Source organism: Alexandromys fortis, unplaced genomic scaffold (assembly GCF_014885135.2).
Source record: "Alexandromys fortis isolate MF-2015 unplaced genomic scaffold, M_Fortis_MF-2015_v1.1 scaffold_41, whole genome shotgun sequence".
Classification (NCBI taxonomy): domain Eukaryota; kingdom Metazoa; phylum Chordata; class Mammalia; order Rodentia; family Cricetidae; genus Alexandromys; species Alexandromys fortis.
The window spans coordinates 798,268-818,537 of record NW_026067923.1 but is presented as its reverse complement, the minus strand read 5'-3'; the positions used below and the strand labels follow the sequence as shown (position 1 = coordinate 818,537).

The window sequence follows — 20,270 nt, the reverse complement described above, 5'->3', positions numbered from 1 at the left end:
ACACTTAGCAGGAGCTCCAGTAATGCCACCTTGTTCATTTTAGTTAAATGCTTCAGCTGATTTAGAAGCTGCATCCCAATGTAATTCCATTTTGCGGGGGTTTAAATATGTTCCACCCTCACTGAGGTTGGTATTGGGTTTGAGTTTTAGAAACATTAACTTATATGACACTCGGGGACATTTCTGGGTGAGTTCAGGCAAGCACACTCCTGGCCACACCTGTGGAGGTCAGAGAACAATCTCAGTCCCCACCCCCACACTTGTGCTGTGTGCCTGACTGGTTGGCTCTGGAACTAGCTGGGAGTCTTCATTTTCTACTTCCATGTCTCTGAGAGATTATAGACCTGTGCTACTGCGTCCAGCTTTATGTAGGTCCTGGAATTTTAACCCAGAATCTTGTACTTGCAAAGTGTTTACTGAGCCATCTTCCCACCCTGAATTATTGTTTTATTTCCCTCTTTGAGGCAGTCTTGGATAGCCCAGGCTATGTCACACTTTGTAACTGAGGATGGCCTTGAGTTTCTGGTCCCTTCTCCTGTCTGTCCACCTCCCTAGTGCCAGGATCACAGGAGAGCTACCTTACCCGCTGGCTCTAGAGAACAAACCCAGAGCTCTGTACACACCAGGCATGCCTAAAAGAAGTAAGTTATGACAGAAAAACAGAAAAAATAAATCCTAAAGATAGACTTTTTTTTTTTAAATTGATACAGGGTTTCTCTGTAACTTTGGAACCTGTTCTGGAACTAGCTCTTGTAGACCAGGCTGGCCTCAAACTCACACAAATCTGCTTGCCTCTGCCTCCCGAGTGCTGGGATTAAAGGCGTGCGCCACCACTGCCTGGCTAGACTTTCTTTTTTAAGATAAGGTTCGACTGTAACCAAGGCTAACCCGAGTGCTGGGATCACAGGTGTCCATCACCACATCCAGGGGAAGGAACTTTACGGAAAGGAGGCTTGCTTCCACCACTAGCTTCTAGAGCTGAGTGGAGGGTCTGTTTGTACATTTCTGTTTCAAAGCTGGTGTGACAGGGTGACTTCTTGTAGGTGGGAACATTTTAATGATTCCTAGTGCACATTACTTGTGGCATTGACCTTGTCAAAGCTGGTTCTTCCTTCCTGTTTGTTCTAACTCCGGGCAGGACTTCCTTCCCTGGAGGTCTGTTCCACCAGTCCTGGCTGCTCCTGTTCCTGCCAGCAGGTGGGGTGCTGGGACTTTTGAAGCCACTAGCTACCTACCTGCCTGAGGCTGCTTCTCTCAGTGTGGGGATTCTCCTGTTGAACCCAAGCCTGGGGGAGGGAGATGGAGGCGGCTGGTAGGTCTGAGCTCTGTCTGGGTTTTCCGGACCGGCGTTGTTGAGCTAGTGTGCTCAAGTCCCTTATGTTGCTCAGGTGCTGATTAACTTAGTTTAGCAGAAATGCATCTAAGTCTGCTTGGTAACCAGTGGGGCAGTTTCCCTGGCCCTGTTTAATTCTGGGTTGCAGTGTAGAGGAAATCGGGACCATTTTGTTGAAGCAGACCTTATGTAAATAAATTAGAAGGTTCTGTATAAAAGAGTAGCAAGTCCTTGAAATCAGCATTGTTCCTGGGTTTGAAAAGTAGGGGTCAGCCTGATTTATGGTGAGTGCACCTCTTTTGAAAGCAGAGAGACCAGTGTTCTGGATCAACATTGACTCTGCCGCTTGAAAAAAGTTATCAGTTACATTTTTTGTGGAATGAAAGTTAAAGTTAGATGGCTTATTTTGAAACTGTGGTCTTTGTTATCGAAAGATAACGATCCGCGTGAAAATACCTTTTTAAGGTTTTATTTATTTATTTTTTTGTGTGAGTACACACGTGTTTGAGTGAACGTGACATGTGGAGGTCGGGAATGATCCGTGGGAGTCAGCTCGCTCCTTCCCGTGTGGGTGCCGGTGACTGGTCAGTCTTCAGGCTTGGCAGCAAGGGCCTCCTCGATGGGCCATCACGCTGGCCCCTTGAGAAAAACCTTTCCCTCCTGTGTATCGAACACGATGAACTGACACGCCAAAGATGACTTATAGATTTACGGACACCAAGTCAGACCTGACGTTAGGAGGGCCTTTGGCTGATCTTCCCTGTGAACTCTATTAACTTTTGATGAGGTTAAAGCTTATTCTATATTATGTTAAAGTTGAGAGCTAGCGATAGATAGTATGAGTTTGGCTCTGGGAAACAATAATGCCGTACATCTCTCTCATAAAATGTGAAATTACAGCTGTATGTTTCACGATCAGCACCACTTATAAAAGTCATTTCATGGCCCCAGTAGAGGGAGACAGTACCGCCCTTGTTTTACGTGAACCAGCCCCTTAATACAGTGTCTAGGGGAGACAAGCGCATGAGCGGTCTCTTTGTTTAAGTGTGTGCTCTGGTTTTCTTGGGCGATCAGCGCAAAAGTCCTGAATCTTAGCTCACTCTCCCTAGGCCCTCTCTTTCACACGGCAGTGTCTACTTAGCATATGGGGTGTGGTTTCTAGTTCATTACTGCTGCTTATAGGCTGAAGCGCTCTGTGGGCTTGGCCGCCTTGAATTGCCTTTAGGGAGCCTGCCAAAGCTGAGCTTGGAACAGGACGGCTTTCCCTGTTTATGTGGATTCTTGGGGTAACAGTCCCCCCCCCCATCTCAACTCTCAACCGCTTTGGACATTAGTTTCATAGGAAGGATTCATTCTCTAGAGTGAAATGGAGCGGCTCTCTTTGCCAGGGGCCTCAGGTTAGTAACGCTTTGAACTCTGTTTTGTGTCAGATTTTCTTTCTGTGTTGACAGGGACTTGGGGTGACAGAGACAGAAAGGAGGAGGCTTGTCCTGCTGCTGTGTTAGAAACAAACTTTTGAGTCCCTTGATCCTGCGGGACTGGAGGCTACATTCTTCCGACTAGGATATTTTTCTGTCAGTCCAAATGGAGCCAAGAGGAAATGCGTGTGTTGGAGTCGTAACTTAAAGGGTTGTAACTGTTTGAAAACATTATTTATTTAGTTATTTTTACTTTTTTAGTTTTTGGTAATGGCTTTCTCTGCGTCCTCCACATCCAGCTAGGCAGAACTCTGATTTTAAGCATAGTGATTTTGTTTTAGCTTTTGAATGGAGCAGTGTGCTGTCTTCTAGCAAGTCCCCTTTTCTCTCATTCTGCCTGCTGGATACAGTTTCCCCTGGGGCCTACTCCTCACAGTTACCGTGGCTCAGATGTCAGCTCAGTTTTAGTTTGGAAACCCTGGTGCTTTGCTAGATGCCTTGTGAAATACCTACAGAACCACTGAGGTGGATTGAGCATCCAGGTAGGCTCAGAGGGAACCCAGTTCCTCCCTTGTTTGTTGTGTCTGTTCACGGGTAGCTCCCGAGGTCACCCTAAAAATAAACATGACTGTAAAATTGGAGTGTGATGTGTAAGACGCAAAAGTCGTGTTAATAATAATAAAGAAATGAAGCTAATAAAATTAAGTGCCAGGAGAATAGCTCGCTTGCTTTCCTGGAGTTAAAGAGACAGGTAGGGAACAATTTTGCCTCTGTGCATTTGCCCTGAAGCCGTCTCGCACTAGACCACTCTGCAAGAGGGGCTCCATTTGCCACTTCCTGAGAGTGAGTGCTTTTTAGGAACTATGGCTTCTCTGCCTTGTGTGTGTAAGTATGCATTGGTTCACGAGGATGAACTAATGTTTTAAAATATGCTAATATGTGTCTATTATTGCCACTCTTTTTTTCCCAATGGGACAGGCAGTGCGCCAGCATCTTCTATCATCTTTTTCTTACTGGATTTAAAGATGAAGGGAAAAGGGAAGCAGAAATTGTGTGTGTGGTACATGTTTGGTACATGTGTGTGATATGTATGTGTGCTGTGTGTATGTGTGTGGTATGTATGTGTGGTGTGTGTCATGTGTGTGGTACACGCATGTGTATATGTGGTACATATGTGTGATACGAGTGTTTGTGGTATTTGTGTGGTACGTGTGTGTGATATGTATGTGTGGTATGTGTGTGTACGTGTGTGCTGAATGTATGTGTAGTATTGTGTATGTGTGTGTGTTGCATTGTGTGTGTGGTATGTGTGTGTGTGAGTGTGGTATGTGTGTGGTAAATGTGTGTAGTAAATGTGTGTGGTACATGCATGTGTATATGTGGCACATATGTGTGATATGCGTGTTTGTGGTATGTGTGTATGTGTGTGTGTGGTATTGTGTGTGTGGTGTGTGTGTGTGGTATATGTGTGGTACCTGTGTGTGGTGCCTGTGTGCGGTACATGCATGTGTATATGTGGTACATATGTGTGATACGCGTGTTTGTGGCATGTGTGTGGTTCATGTGGTATATATGTGGTATGCGTGTGATACATGTGTACATGTGTGAGGTGTGTGTGTGCCTTTAAGGTGCTGAACTTTAAGGTTCTTTCTACTTCCTGTCTCTCTGATGCTGACGCTATAAAGAGAAGGCTGTGCACCATCTCGGATTATAACCATGTACTTTAGACCTCAGACAGCCGCAGTTATTGTCCCCGCCTCCCCAGATACTTCCACTAACCTCAAATGCTCCAGGCAAACTTTAGCTTCCTGAAAAGACAACGGGGCCCTGGTTTTACTGCCCTGCAACTATACACTATGTGTACGCTTCCACCGCATTTGGCTATGCTGTTGTGTAGTTATTAATTATTGAATTCTTTTGGGGTGGGGTTCTAGATAGGGTTTCTCTGTGTCGCCCTAGCTGTCTTAGAATTCATTCTGTCGAGCAGGCTGGCCTTGAATTCAGAGATTCATCTGCCTCTGCCTCCCAAGTGCTGGAATAAAGGCATAAGACACCATGCCTGACTAAATGCTATTAATTTAAATCTTAAAAGAGAACACTTATCAATGTGATTGTTGATGCCTGGTGATTTTTAGAGGAAAACATTAAGCCATTTCACACACTGATCATTACCCTGTGCTGAGTAGTATGGATACATCCTTAAGAGCCTGACTATTTTATGCCTTCTGGCGATCTCAGCTTGTTCTCGTGTACTGAGCTTTCTCACCTAGCAATGCCAACCTCTGGTTGACAGTAGAACCACACCAAATGACAAATAATATGAGAAGTGGGAAAAGGCACGTACAAACCAGATTTCAGGGGCTTTTCCAGAGCATGTAAACACAAGAAATTACGTTTTCTTCAACATGAGGAATATGAAGGCGGCGCGGCAGTGTTGGGTGTCTGACAACCAGGGCCAAGCTAGCTCAGCCATCTAGCCCGCCGAGCGACGATCACAGACCGAGTGCTCACCGTCTTGACAGACTGGCCTAGCACACCCTGTATCCCTGCAGTTTTGGCTCAGGTTAAGCAGCCCTCAGCTCTTGGCTGATTCTGTAGCATCATCTCTCAAGTGGAGCCTTGAGCTGGTCAATTTTTATCCCACATCTGGTCCAGTCAGGTGCTGGAGCTCTCCCATGTCCATCATGTAGGCTGTGGCCCAGCTGATGACCCAGAAGCTTGCCATGCCAGTTTTTCTTTTAGAGCGAATTTAGGTCAAGGTTGGAGACAGGCCTTGGGCAGACTATCCTCCTTGAGTTAGCCTATGCCGGACACCCGGTGAATCAAATGGCGTTAGAAGGAAAGTCCTCAGGGAAAAGGAGAGCTGAGAGCTGCTGCCATCTTCACTTCCTCATTCAGTCCCATCCATTCTTCCGCTCACACCTGTTCTCAGCCTTCATCTTCGCTGGAGAAGGTTTGGGAGGTCCTTGTGTGTGGTCCTGTCAGATTTTATTTAGGAACTGTAGTGATCCCTGCGTTCTCTGCCGATGCTGTCCTTAACCCTGTGGTTCTTGTCCTTAACCGTGTTTACTCCAGACACTGGCCTGCAGTCTTGGACTCATACACCAAGCATCAAGGAATGGAGTGATCCCGTGCTCCTTGAAAATCCACTGTTTTCAGAACGACAATGAGAAACAATTTCCCAGGACAGATTAGTCTCCCGGAGCTTAACAAACCACGCCCTTACCAGCTCCTGGAGTGGCGGTAGGAATGGCTGTGTCAGGAGTAGTGACAGTCACAGGAAGAATGACTGCCACTCAAAAGGCACTCTCTGGCGTGGCTGCTTTTCTGAGCCTTCTATTCCATGCCCCATCCACCCCTAAAATCTTGACTGTCTAATTGTCCCCGTTTTACAGTTAGCAGCTGCCCTACAGAGTCCAGTAAGGCTAAATCAGTGGAAGACAGACAGGTTCACTTTTTTTTAGAAAATGTCCCCTGGTGTTTATCATTCATGACAAGTGATCATGTAAATGCTGACGTCTGTGCTGATATTCCTATCATAGGTACATCGTCAGTTAACCTCTGTCACTCAGGAAGGTATGCCCTTCCTGTCCTTTCTCCACTTGTGTGAGCTTGTTCTGGGCTTCCCTACCTACTCCGCTGATGACTGACAGCCACAGCCCAGTGACTAATCACAGCGCAGAGCTTGTCAATGGTCAGTAAGCAAGACCAGTAATGGACTGGGGAGATGGCCAGTTCAGTGGTTGTTCATCTGTGATCCCGCACTGCGGAGGCAGACACAGGAGGACGTCCTGGGCTTGCTGGCCAGCCAGGGTAGCCAGATAAGTTTAGAAAGCTCCAGTATCCAAAGTAAGGTGGAGAGTGAGTGAGAAAGATGCCTGACTTTGGCCTATTTTTTCCTATGCTCAGGTGTGCAAGCTCGTCCCCACCCCAGCCTTCCCCCTCCCCCCTCCTCAAACACGCCTACTCAGGCTAGAGGTGGCCACTTGGTGTGGAGAATGAGCTTCTTCTGGGCTGCATTCTGTCTCCTACTGACCAAAACAAGATAGGAAATGTTTCAGACTCTTTAAGGCTAAAGTTATCAAATCACTAAGATTAGGAAACTTCTTATTTACTTTGGTGTCCTCGTCATGCCTGCCCAGCATGATTTCCTGTGGATATAGAAAAGATTGAGTTATTTTGTCAATCCTCAGGGCTTTCTGAAGCTCTGCAGAAAGCCAAGAGTATGAGATGTGAAGTTTCCTTAAAAATGTAAATGCTCATTTCAAAATGTTGGATGAACAACTTATGCTCGTTTGGCTAAAACATTTGGCAAATACATTTAGAAAATTTAATGGAACATAGTAGTGCAGTTTGAGTAGAGTAGGGGCTGGGTTTTGTTTGTGTTTATGCATCCGTGTCTATTTGTCTGTCTGTCTCTCTCTCTCTCTCTTACACACACACACACACACACACACACACACACACACGCATGCACGTACGGGGGGGGGGTGGAGAGAGGGTCTCATGTATCCCAGGTTGACCTCAGATTCAACATGTAACCTAGAATGATCTTGAACTTGTGATCCGCTTGCCTCTGCCTTTCCCACGCTAGAATACAGGTGTGTGCCATGATACCCAATTAACACAGCGCTGGTCTGAGCCCAGGGCTTCATGCGTGTCAACCAAGTTCTACCAACTGAGCTCCCATACCCGGCCACAGGCATGGTAATCTCAAATTTTTTAATTTAAAGTTGTTCTTCCCTTTTTTTTCTTTTTCTTTTTGGGATATCTGTCTGTATAGCCTTAGCCTCATCTTTCCTGGGACTTGCTGTGTAGACCTGGCTGTCCTCTAACTCACAGAGGTCCACCTCCTTTGACCTCACAAGGGCCGAGATTAAAGGTATTTGCCACCATGCCTGGCTAAGTTTTTCTGTAATAGGGATTTATTGTTGTTGTTGTAGTAGTAGTATTTGTGTGTGCCAATCCAGCTGTCTGTGTGACCTGTGTGGAGGCCAGAGGTTTTTATTGCGATGTCTTCCTTAATTGCTCCTCCATCTTGTGTTTTTCTACTCTGAGTCTCAGCCACACTGAACCTGGACTCAGTACCTTAGGCTCGACTGTGACTGTGGACAGTGAGTGTGAGCTCTTAGGACCCCAGCATCCCTGTGGCACTAGGGGACATGTTCATGCCACTGCCTGGTTGTCACAGGAAAGCTGGGCATACTCATGCTTGGCTGGCATGTGCTATCCACTGGACCATCTTCCCAGTTTACGAATTCATTATTTATCATGCACATCTAAGCAGATCGAGGTTGACAGGAGAGAGTTAAGGCAAGATGACTTTTACAAGAAGGGATGATTTTGCTGGGCAGTGGCGGCACACGCCTTTAATCCCAGCAGTTGGAAGGCAGAGGCAGGTAGATCTCTGTGAGTTCGAGGTCAGCCTGGTCTACAGTGTGAGTTCCAGGACAGGCTCCAACATTACAGCAAAACCCTGTCTCAAGAAGCAAAGCAAAACAAAACAAAAACAACAAACAAACAAACAAAAGATGGGATTATTTCACTTAATACTTGAAAGATCAGTCTGAGAAAGGCCTTGGGATGTGTTTCCCACACATCCAGTGTGTGGGGACACTTGTTTAGTCTGACAGCAGTGACGGCTGGGCAGGAAGAACATGCAAACATCCTAAGGCTTCCTTAGAGAAGATGGGATAACGAAGATGGGAGAAACCTGGGAACAGCCAGTTTTGGTTTTTCATGTTCTCATTTAGTAGAGGTCACTGAAGGTTGGGAGGAGTGAGCCCTTAGGGCCACAGGTTCCAGTCCACTCGGTGGGAGCTTTTGAGTTTCTGCTATTGTCCCATAGCTACTGTTTCTACTCTTTCCTTCTGTCCAATTTAGCAAATTTCAATGACAATGAATGAAGCAATATTTCCATTTATTCTAGGTTAGGAAAAGTCAAAATCAAATAAATTACCTAGTTCTTACTAAATAGTATTAAAGGCTGACCACCATTTCCAAGGAAAACCAAATGGCCTCCAAGCATAGCCACAGTTCTCATGATAGTTGTTTGAACATTTTGTTCTTGGTCTGTACATCTGTTTCCGATGTTTATTCTGGAAGAGAGCAGTCACAAGGGGTAACTAAAGGATATTTGATCCCGAGTCTTGGATGTTATTTTCTCATTGTTTTCATTTTTTGAGGCAGGATTTCATGTAGCCCAGGCTGGCCGAAAGCTCCTGGTCTCTTTGCCCCCTCTTCTCAAGTGCTAGGATCACAGTCCTGCACCACCACTTTTAGTTTGCAAATTATTTTATTATTATTTTTTATTTGCTTGTGTGTATATATATACATACACAGATATATGTGTGTATATATATATATATACACACACACATGTCACATGTGTATCTGTGCACATGGAATGTGTGTCAGGCGGTCAGAAGACAAATTGCAAGAGGTGTATTTCTTCTCTCATCATGTACTTCCTATGGAACTTGGGTTTTAAGGCTTAGCAGCAAGCATCTGAAAACCTGCCCAGTCATCTCACTGGTCCTGGAAATTGTGTTTGATCATTGTTCTTGATATTACATAATTGATAAGTTATGAAGTTAACCCTTTTGAGTGTTGTTCAGCATGAAGTTATATGGCCATCACAAAAATAACTCATTTTTTAAATATTTTCATTGGTGTCTAAGAAACTTATCTCCTTTTTGTACCAGCCCTAGGCAGTCATTGTTCTTCTATCTGCTTGGGTGTTACCCATTCTGAACAGCTCCTCTGAATGGATCAGTAAATAAGACTCCTGGAACTTTTAGCTTGATGCTCACATGTTTTTGCATTGGCAGAAGCTGCGCTTTAACCGGCTGCTGTTTCAGCCTGCAGATGTGGCTCTGCAGTTACTAGCCTGCTTCTCTAGCAGTGGCCCACTGCTCAGACTGAAGCCTGGTGGAAATTCTGTCCTTGCAAATACCAGCTTTGTTGCTACTGCCAAACACAGATTTTAATTAAGTCTGTATTGTTCTATTTATCAGTAAGACTCAGGAGTCAAAGGCTGCAGTGAAAACCTGCTAGCTCAGAGGGGTTGAGTAGCAACTAGCTGACCTCTCTTTGTTGTGCCTCTGAAAGAGAGTGTCCTTGTGCTCTGCAAAAACAAAAGAACAGGCTACACTAAGTCTCCCCCTCCTTCTTCCTCTGTGTCTTTCTATTGTCTCACAGACACCCTGTGACTCTCAATGATTACTTTCTGGCAACTAGTTACTGACTTGTCCTCCTACCCAGGTTGATTTTATTTAATTAACACAAAGGCAAAGTAGTGGTTCACAGTGTGTCAAATATCCCACAATACTCAAAAGCTGCTTCTGTAAGCATGTCCGGGAAACTGTGTGGTCTCTCTCTTCTCTGGTGTCTGAAAGAGTAGGAGTAAGACCAAAGGATACAACGTTGCCACCTATCTTACTAAATTTAGTTATTTTGTCTTTAAGAGCTCCAGATTATTTCCCTATTCAATTTTTTAAATGAATGGGTATAGATAGTATGAGATGGTTACAGGTTCTGTTGTAAAATTATTGGGTAGACCACTGGTATCAGTTTTTTTGAGATTAGAGAACAATGAGCAGATGTGATAAAATGACAGCCCAGGCTGGCAGAAATGTTGATTGTGTTTAGTCTATTTTCACACCTATGGGATATGGACTCAGTATTAGGGAGTTCAGCACTTCGCTAAGCAGCATAGTGCACCTGGCTATGTGTGTGCATTTGTGTATGTAGTGTGGTGTAAGAACTTCTGAGTTAACTAGATTCAGAGCCCAAACTGACTTCAAAACCATACCACTAGAAATTAACATTGCCTAGTCAAGACAACGAGTTTCCATGTAACGGTTCTGGTTTATAGATGCTACTCACACAGGCTAGGCTAAAGTGCACACTCTTGTTGATAGCCCTGATCCTTGATACTCATGATACTTCTTTTTTATTTATTTTTATTTATTTATTAAAGATTTCTGCCTCCTCCCCGCCACTGCCTCCCATTTCCCTCCCCCTCTCCCGATCAAGTCCCCCTACCTCATCAGCCCGAAGAGTAATCAGGGTTCCCTGCCCTGTGGGAAGTTCAAGGACCACCCACCTCCATCCAGGTCTAGTAAGGTAAGCATCCAAACTGCCTAGGCTCCCACAAAGCCAGTACGTGCAGTAGGACCAAAAACCCATTACCATTGTTCTTGAGTTCTCATCAGTCCTCATTGTCCACTATGTTCAGCGAGTCTGGTTTTATCCCATGCTTTTTCAGACCCAGGCCAGCTGGCCTTGGTGAGTTCCTGATAGAACATCCCCATTGTCTCAGTGTGTGGGTGCACCCCTCGCAGTCCTGAGTTCCTTGCTCTTGCTCTCTCTCCTTCTGCTCCTGATTTGGACCTTGAGATTTCAGTCCGGTGCTCCAATGTGGGTCTCTGTCTCTGTCTCCTTTCATCGCCTGATGAAAGTTAATATTCAGGAGGATGTCTATATGTTTTTCTTTGGGTTCACCTTCTTATTTAGCTTCTCTAGGATCACAAATTATAGGCCCAATGTCCTTTATTTATGGCTAGAAACCAAATATGAGTGAGTACATCCCATGTTCCTCTTTTTGGGTCTGGCTTACCTCACTCAGGATAGTGTTTTCTATTTCCGTCCATTTGTATGCAAAATTCAAGAAGTCATTGTTCTTTACTGCTGAGTAGTACTCTAATATGTATATATTCCATAGTTTCTTCATCCATTCTTCCATTGAAGGGCTTCTAGTTTTTTTCCAGGTTCTGGCTATTACAAACAATGCTGCTATGAACATAGTTGAGCATATACTTTTGTTGTATGATATGGCTTCTCTTGGGTATATTCCCAAGAGTGGTATTGCTGGGTCCAGGGGTAGGTTGATCCCGAATTTCCTGATAAACTTCCACACTGCTTTCCAAAGTGGTTGCACAAGTTTGCATTCCCACCAGCAATGGATGAGTGTACCCCTTTCTCCACAACCTCTCCAGCAAAGGCTATCATTGGTGTTTTTTATTTTAGCCATTCTGACAGGTGTAAGATGGTATTTTAAAGTTGTCTTGATTTGCATTTCCCTGATCTCTAAGGAAGTTTAGCATGATCTTAAGTGTCTTTTGGCCATTTGAACTTCTGTTGAGAATTCTCTGTTCAGCTCAGTGCCCCATTTTATAATTGGGTTGATTAGCCTTTTACGGTCTAGTTTCTTGAGTTCTTTATATATTTTGGAGATCAGACCTTTGTCACTCATGATACTTCTGCATAGAAACACCCCCACCTAAACAGACAATGCCTCTGACAGTCCTGGTTCTCACCCTCTGCTGCCCTTGTTCAAACATTCACAGTCTTGCTTTTTAGCTTTTGGTTCATGAATTCCACCCCACCTGCACCTGTTTCTGTTTCCTGGATTGTGCTTTCTATTCTGAATGCTCAGTGAACTCCTTTATGTCTTCAAGACCCCTTTACAATATCCCTTTCCAGGGGCAGGTTTCCTAAGTGCTTGGGTTGAATATTCCTACTCATACTTCCTACGACACTCCCGTCCATGCTCAGAATTTGCCATCACCTCCCCTAACTGTGAGCTCCCGAGGGATACGTTTGACTGCCATTGTTACCTGAAGCCCTCTCTAGCACCTGACACAGTCATTCAAGAAGGTAGAAGAGAGACAGTCATCTGATTGCCTATGAGTTACTAACTATGCGAGGTTTATGAGCTTTGTTTAGGATATAGAATGTGTAGCCTGGTCTGGATTAACTGTGAGCCAATGCAGATAAACAAAAAGTCTGTACTACTCCTAAATACAGAACAGCCCCACCTGGGGATTAAGACTGCCAGGGCCTTCCGTTGCGTAATGGCACCCTTCACCTTTACATCCTGACATCCTGAGGGAAGCAACGGCTTTTCTGTGGCGCAAGGCTAAGCCCAACCTACCACCTTTGCCCAGAGAGATTTAGATAAAATTAGTTAGACATTTGACAATGTGGCCATATACCTAAGTTCATGATAGAGTTAACTACCGGTGTATGAATCCATGCTGATAAGCTACAGTCCAAAGTCATGTGTCTGCTTAACTCTATGGCTTAAGCAGCAACTCATGGAGTATGGACAGAGGCTGTTTCTCAGTGCATAGACAGAGGGGTCCTTTGAGAACAGGTCTGTTACTGAGGCAGCAAAGGAGACAGTCTATATCTGAACAAGAGTCGCTCTCACCAGCTGTTTGCTGTAATACATAAAATGGTGTTCATGTCTTGGAGCTGAGTAGGGATATATAAATGAGGGTCCCATTTTGAATCCTGGAAAACACACACACACACACACACACACACACACACATGCAGACACTCCTTGTACATATCTTAAATGGGTTAATAAAGTAGGCTGGAGAGATGTCTCAGCAGTAAGGAGCCCTGGGTACTCTTCCACATGATCTGGGTTCGATTCCCAGCAACAGCTGAGTGACTAAAAACTGTATATAACTCTAGTTCTCTGATGGTCTTTTCTGGCATCTTCACACACTGCACATACATGGTGTACAGATACACATGTAGGCAAAACACACATATACAATAAAAAAAAACAAAAATTAAAGTAAATCTTTTAAGAATTAATGAATTTGGGGTCCAGCTGGATTCACTGTCTATGGAATGAGCCCTCTGCTAGTGGTGGTCTATGTGGATCTCTTATCCTGAGAGCTGACCCTCATACATGACTACTATGTGAGCCCTGAGACCCCACAGCCCAGCCTCTCTCCCTGAGTTTCACTTGGCCAGCTATAGTGACATTTTGTTTATGTCTAAATAAATAAAGCTTTCCTGAAGATCAGAGAAGCAGAGCGGCCAGCCACTAAAGAGTTCTTTTTACCTCTACTACTGCTCAGACTGAAGGGGTGATCCTGTCCTCAGACTACACCTCCAGGCTTCATCTACAAACCTCAGATTGCAACTGTCTCCAATAAACCTCAGACTGCACCTGTCTCTATCAAGACTGACTGAGCTCCTGTCTCTTCCCACCTTATATTCCTGTCTTCACCCAGCCATATCCCTCCTGTCTCCACCTCCCTAGTGCTGGGATTAAAGGCACAAGATTCCCAAGTGCTGGGATCACCTTTGTGTGAGTTTTGTTTCTCTTTTAGACAGATTTGATTTTGTGTAGTCCAGGGTGGGCTTGAACTAACAGAGATTCCTCTGCCTTTGTCTGAGTCTTGAGATTAAAGGTGTGTACCATTATTGCCTGGCCTCTAGTGGCTTTGCTCTGCACTCTAATCTTTAGGCAAACTTTATCTGTTAAAACATAAACAAAATATCACTACAGCCAACCTCCTCAATGTAGCATGAGTCTCTGCTTGCCAGATCTCTTGCCACAAGACTAGACCCCAGCAAATCCATCTTCTTCTTCCTTCTGTACTGGTGGGTTAGGAAGATACTTCTGCTCTGAGTGGTCCCCAAAGGACTGGTCCAGGTCTGAGGGACCATGATAGTTGTAGAGTTCTGAAGCTAAAGTGGATACACTCTCTGTATCGAGTAGGAGGCTCCTCTAGGAAGTGCTCACATGGGTGACATAGACAATAAACACCTGGATTTCAGACGTTGTGTTTTCTGATGCCTACTTTTGAATGTCTCTCTGGGTGACTCTGAGAGTCATATGGACCCTGCTGAAACACTCACACTGTGGTGGTTTGGATAAGGGCTGCCCTCATAGGCTCACGTTTGCATGCTTAGTCATCTGGGAGAGGAACTACTTGGTAAGGATTAGGAGGTGTGATCTTGGAGGAAGTGTGTTACTGGGGAGGGGCTTTGAGGGTTCGAAAACTCATGCCAAGTCCAGAGTTTCTTCCTCTGCCTGTAGCTCGATCTGGATGCCGCTCTCAGCTGCTGCTCCTCTGCCATGACTGTCTCCATGTCTCTGCCTGGACGATAATGGACTAAACCGCTGGAACTCTAAACCAGTACCCCATTGCATGTTTTCTTTGTAAGAGTTGCCTTAGTCACAGTGTCTCTTCATAGCCCTAGAAGAGCAGCTCAGATACATCCTGTGTTCTCCATTTTACCCTCTGGAGCCACAGAGGCAGTATCTATAACCCTAGTGGACTATTGGAAAGGTCTCTTATTTTAGCTGAATAGCCATACTCTGCCAATTGCACCTTGTAGTACTACAGCTTCCAGATATAGTGTCAGTCTGATGGCTGTTTTCAGGCTAGCTGTTCTTCCTATTGAATGTCGTGCTTCTGACTTGAGGCCTGGTTTCTCAACTGCTTTTCAGGGCTGTGGCCGTCATTCTAATTCATCCCTAGTCTGCATCAGCTCTGAAAAAGCAATGCAGTTCACATGTGCCATTTTTATAGTTACAAATTTGAGAGAGCGTGAGAGAGAGAGAGAGAGAGAGAGAGAGAGAGAGAGAGAGAGAGAGAGTACAGGGAGTGAATCCATGTCTTCAGACATGGGGTAAGTGCCTTCACCTACGGAGCCGTCTTGCAAGTCATATTGCGAGGCTTTAATAAGGCCTGTTGCTGGCTGTCATTTGGACTGGGACTATGGGACTGGTAGGAAGACCCACAGACATGATTTACTCCTGACATTGCTCTGACCTGTGGGCTTGCCAGGTCAAGGACTCTTTCACTAGTTAATATGTACCTGAGTTGCAGTGGCCTCTGGACTTGGCATTGAGTCAGATTCCTTGGGACCATGCTGCCCAGCTTTGCTTAGTTTCCTGTTGGCCCTACAGCTTCAAACATGCTCACCGACTTTCTTTACTGTGATGCAGTTCACAGACAATCCCAGAAGTCAAAGGATGATTCTGAACAGGTTAAGAATGTGGAGAATACAGAGGCTGGGGAGATGGTTCGTAGGTGGGAGTGTTTGCTGTGCAAGCTTAAAGTCCCAAGTTCAAACCCCAGCACCCATGTGAAAAACCAGACATGGGAGCTGGAGCCTGCCACTCCAGTACCATGGGGAACAGAGAGAGTAGGGTTGCTAGGGCTCACTGGCTGCCTGCCTAGCTCCAGCTTCAGCAAGAGACCTAGTCTCAGGGAGGGAGAGAGAAAGGGAGAGAGAGAGAGAGAGAGAGAGAGAGAGAGAGAGATGGAGAGAGGTTTTTTCTGTATGACTCTTAGTTCCAAGAAGCAGTCTTATAACTATAAAATACATACAATTCATTATTAATTTTATTTAATTTTTAAGGCAGGCTTTCATGTAGGCCAGGCTGGCCTCAGACTTGCTATGTAGTAGAGGAGGACCCTGAACTTTTGATCCTCTTGCCTCTACCTCCCAAGTGCTGGAAGGATAGGTATGTGCTACCACTCCGGGTTTTATATGGTGCTGGGAATCACTTGGTCTGTATGCATGCGAGGTGGGCTTAATAGATGTGCTCAGCCCTTTAAAATGGGAAATGAAGAAAAAGGCAATTGAGCATCCTCCTTGCTGGGCCTCTGTAGGCAGAGCTCTCGCAGTTTGGTAACTCCGAGGATGTGGGAGAGCCAGCTCACAGGAGAGCAATGCTGAGCCAGCTGAGACCAGCCAGGTGCTCCTCTCGCCTGACCCGCCCTCTTAGGCAGCAGCAGCTGCCCTTTGCTTTGAAGCTGAGTTTCCTGTCTGAGATGATACGCCATGCAAAAAGTGAACCACGAGCTCTATTGAAGATATCTCACGTAAATCCAGTATAACCCGGAGCTTATGTTAGACTTACTGTTGTCCACGTGTTTATAAGTATGCCAGTATTCAAACTGATGACTCAGCCCTGATAAGATACCAATTCTGTGGGCTAGGAAGGTGGCAGGCTGGAGGCTAGCTTTGGCGGTGTTCTTTGGGAGCCTTCCATGCTTTCTCCTTTTCTCGTTTGAGCCCGTCTCTCACTCGGAAATTACTGCTTCCGTTAGGCTGGCTGGACAGCAAGCCCCAGGGATCTGCCTGTCCCTGCCTCCCAAGCGCTGGGATGAAAAGCATTCACCTCCATGCCTGACTACAAACATGAGTGCTGGGGATTCAGACTGAAGACCACGAGCACTTCACTCACTGGGCCGTCTCCCTTGCCCCAGCAGAGTGTAGTTTTGTTTAATTGTTTAGTGATGCCTGCTTCCAAAGACACAGGCAAGCAGATTTCAGAACCAAGTGGAGTCATAGAGCACTCTGTATATATGATGTTGGCTTTTGATTTTGTTTTGAGACAGGGTCTCTCCCATGTAGTCCAGGCTGGCCTCAACGTTGAACACTGCCTGTGGATTCTGCTCTTGCCTCTGTTGTCAGCTCCTTTGGGATCCTTATACATTCCCTGGTCCTGCCCAGGCCAAGGCGGGGCTCTTCAGCCACAAGCTGGCTGCCTTCTCTCTGGAGCCAGCACAGTCTCTCTTCCTTCTCTATCTTCTTTCTATTTTAAAGAAGTGTGTCAATTGGAGAGAGTTCAAATCACGACTCTGAAACTCAAACTGATGCACACGTAGCCCCCAAGCACTTCATTAAAATGTGCATTTTGGTTTCTGAGTGTGGCCAAGATCCTGCTTTTACTGTGAGTGGCTTGGGGGTCCCTGTACTGCTGGCCCAGGGCGTGAACAGCAGAAACTCTGAGCCTCACTGCCCAGCTTCTCCAGAGCTGGGCTGGAAAGCATCAAAGCAAACACCAGGCAGAAGAGCCTTTTATGTTTCCTGGCCACTCTGATTATGTTGGCCAGTTCCTAGAGGCCGCACTCACTGGGCATAAGAACTCTTCCCGCTGGGCACTGGTGGTGCATGCCTTTAATCACAGTACTTGAGAGGGAGAGGAAGGCAGATCTCTATAAGTTTGAGGCCAGCCTGGTCAACAGAATGAGTCCAGGACAGTCAGGGCTGTTACATAGAGAAACCCTGTCTCGAAAGAAAACAAAAACCAACAATAACAACAAAAAAGAACTCTTTTATCTTTTCTGCCACCAAACAGAAGACTCACAGATGCCTGTTAGTAATCTCCGCAAAGCCTGACTTGTTCATTCAAAACATGCAAATCATATGAAAGTGTACTTTTAGTGTTATTGGGCTGAGTAAATGAAATATGTGTAAAACACCTACTAAGCGCTTGCTGAATATTAACAACGTGAAGGGACTCAGGAGGCATTTATTGGACACCTACTACATGAATGTGGAGCATGTAAAGAGTAAAGTTACTCATCTAATTTTGCTGTTGAGTTTTGTTTTAATTTGTGTTGTTCTGTTGGGACGTGGTCTCGTGTAGCCCAGGCTGGCCTTGAACTTCCCACCCTCTAGTTTTTCCTTCTAAGTACTAGAATTATAGTTTTGTGCTACCATATCTGACTAGGGGTTTTTGGTTTTGTTTTTTTCTTTTAATTTAAAGGTTATATTTACTGAGTGTGTGTGCGTGCGCGCGTGTGCGTGTGCGTGTGTGTGTGTGTGTGTGTGTGCTCGCACGCATGCACGTATATGCTATACCACGTGTGTGGAGACCAGATGACAAATTGTGAAAGTTAGTCTTGTCCTTCTGCCATGCTGGTCCTGAGTTTCAAGCTCAGGCCCCTAGGTTTGGTGAAACACATTTTTCACCCATTGTTCTGGTCTTTTTGAGACCAGCTATGTAGCTCAGGGTAGCCACGGACTTGCGATCTTCCTATTCCATCCTCCAAAGTCAGATCTACAGCTTGACTCTGCAGTTCAGTGCTCTTTCTGTCTGGAGTGGCTGGCAGTTTCTTAAATCGAGAACCTTCTTTAAGACAAAGCTGGTTGTCGACCAGCTTTAGTTGAATGGAACCCATGTGTTAGAGGACACTGGACGAAACATCTGATTTCAGAAGGTTTTTATGAGCATATATGTCAAGTTAACATAATAACATGTTGCGTTATTATACTTTCATACATGTATGCAATGTTTTTGATCATATTCACCCCTAGGACTTCCTCTCGTCCTCCTCACCCCTCCTCTTCTATACAGGATCCCAGCTGCTGCCACCCCTTTTGAATCTAACTTTTACAAACAAAATATCTCTTCCATTTAGTTCCATGAGTTTGAGAGCATTAGCTCCAAACAAGGAAGTTAAAAGGTAGTCTTTTGTTTCTTAAATGTTCCATAGTGTGCTGTGTGGTACAAACTTGAAAAGAATGCGTGTCTGGGGAACGGACCCCAGCAGGACTGTGCTGGGAAGAATAAATTACCTCTGAGCAGAGCTGGCAGCTGCTGGAGTTGAAGGTGATGTCCTGCGGCACTGACCACGCTCTTTACAGCTTTGATGATGTCTCAACCCTTCCTGTCTTCATGGTTTAAGTAGTGATTTTTTTTCCCCTAAGGAATGTAGAAATGATTTGTGCTGCTGATTTTCCTTCCTTGGGCTCAGAGAAAATTGCCTGCTTTTCCTTTAAATACTGGTGCACGCTTTGACTGTTTTTTTTTTTTAAATTGCTTATTCTTTTAAATGTTTTTATTGGTATATGCTCACTCATCATAAAATTAACCCACCTGAGGTGTATAATTTGATGATTTTAACATGTTGTCAGAGTGGTCTCTGCAAGCACATCTTCTCTTCTTTGTTTTCTGTGAGTGCCCACACCTTTCTAGTCTACATTTTTATTGCTTTGTTTTTGAAGACAGGGTCTCTTAGAACCAAGACTAACTTTGAACTCTGGATCTTCCTGCCTCTACTTCCCAAGTGCTGAGATTATAGTTGAATGCTATCATGCCCAGCACTTCTTACTGTTTTCCAATATCTTTTTTCCCTCTTACATAGTTGAACAAGTAACAAAGACATTTTAAAAAGTGTTTTATAAATTTATTGTATGTAATTAAAAATAACATCAGATCCAAAAGAATTATTTCAACATTCAAATAGTTCTACAAATTGCTGTTTGCAAAGGAAACCAGACAAACAGAGGTATCCATGAATGCAGAGATATAAGAATCCAGGTTTCTGGAGAGACAACTGTGGATGCTGGGAACTGAACTCTGGCTGTGACCCTAGCCTTTAATGGCTGAACCATCACTCCAGCCCAACAAAGACATCTAAACTCTCTTATGACATTCCTAGTTACTTTGTGACTTTTATTAACTTTATATCAGTGGCATTTTAATGGCTGAATCAATAAATAGTCTTGTCAACGATGTCTCCGGGTTGTTAAGCCTGGCATGCCCTTGTCATGCTTCCAATCCTTTCTTCTACTTGAGCACATGCTCCACACCCTACCCTCCTAGCTGACCTTACTTTACAGACGGAACAGAGTGTGTTTGCGTCTCTACTGTGTCTCTGTGGGTTCGTGTCTGTGTGTCCACGTGTATGTACATGCTCCACACCCTACCCTCCTAGCTGACCTTACTTTACAGACGGAACAGAGTGTGTTTGCGTCTCTACTGTGTCTCTGTGGGTTCGTGTCTGTGTGTCCACGTGTATGTACATGTTTTTCATTCCACCCTCTTAGCTGACCTTACTTTACAGACGGAACAGAGTGTGTTTGCATCTCTACTGTGTCTCTGTGGGTTCGTGTCTGTGTGTCCACATGTGTGTACATGTATGTAGTGTCCAGAGGCCAACTTCAGTTATCACTCATTC

At 44.9% G+C, this 20,270-nt stretch overlaps 1 protein-coding gene across 4 annotated transcripts in view; it reads left to right on the top strand.

The window, feature by feature from the left end:
* Pld1 (phospholipase D1) overlaps positions 1-20,270 on the top strand; it is a 217,470-nt gene that overhangs the window by 41,148 nt on the left and 156,052 nt on the right. The window contains exon 1 of one of the 4 annotated variants that reach the window (XM_050142097.1): positions 2,557-2,730. The exons of the other annotated variants lie outside the window; for them this stretch is intronic. The gene's annotated coding sequence lies outside the window, so the exon portion shown is untranslated. Of the gene's footprint in view, positions 1-2,556; positions 2,731-20,270 lie in introns of those variants that run through there. 4 annotated transcript variants of the gene reach the window in all.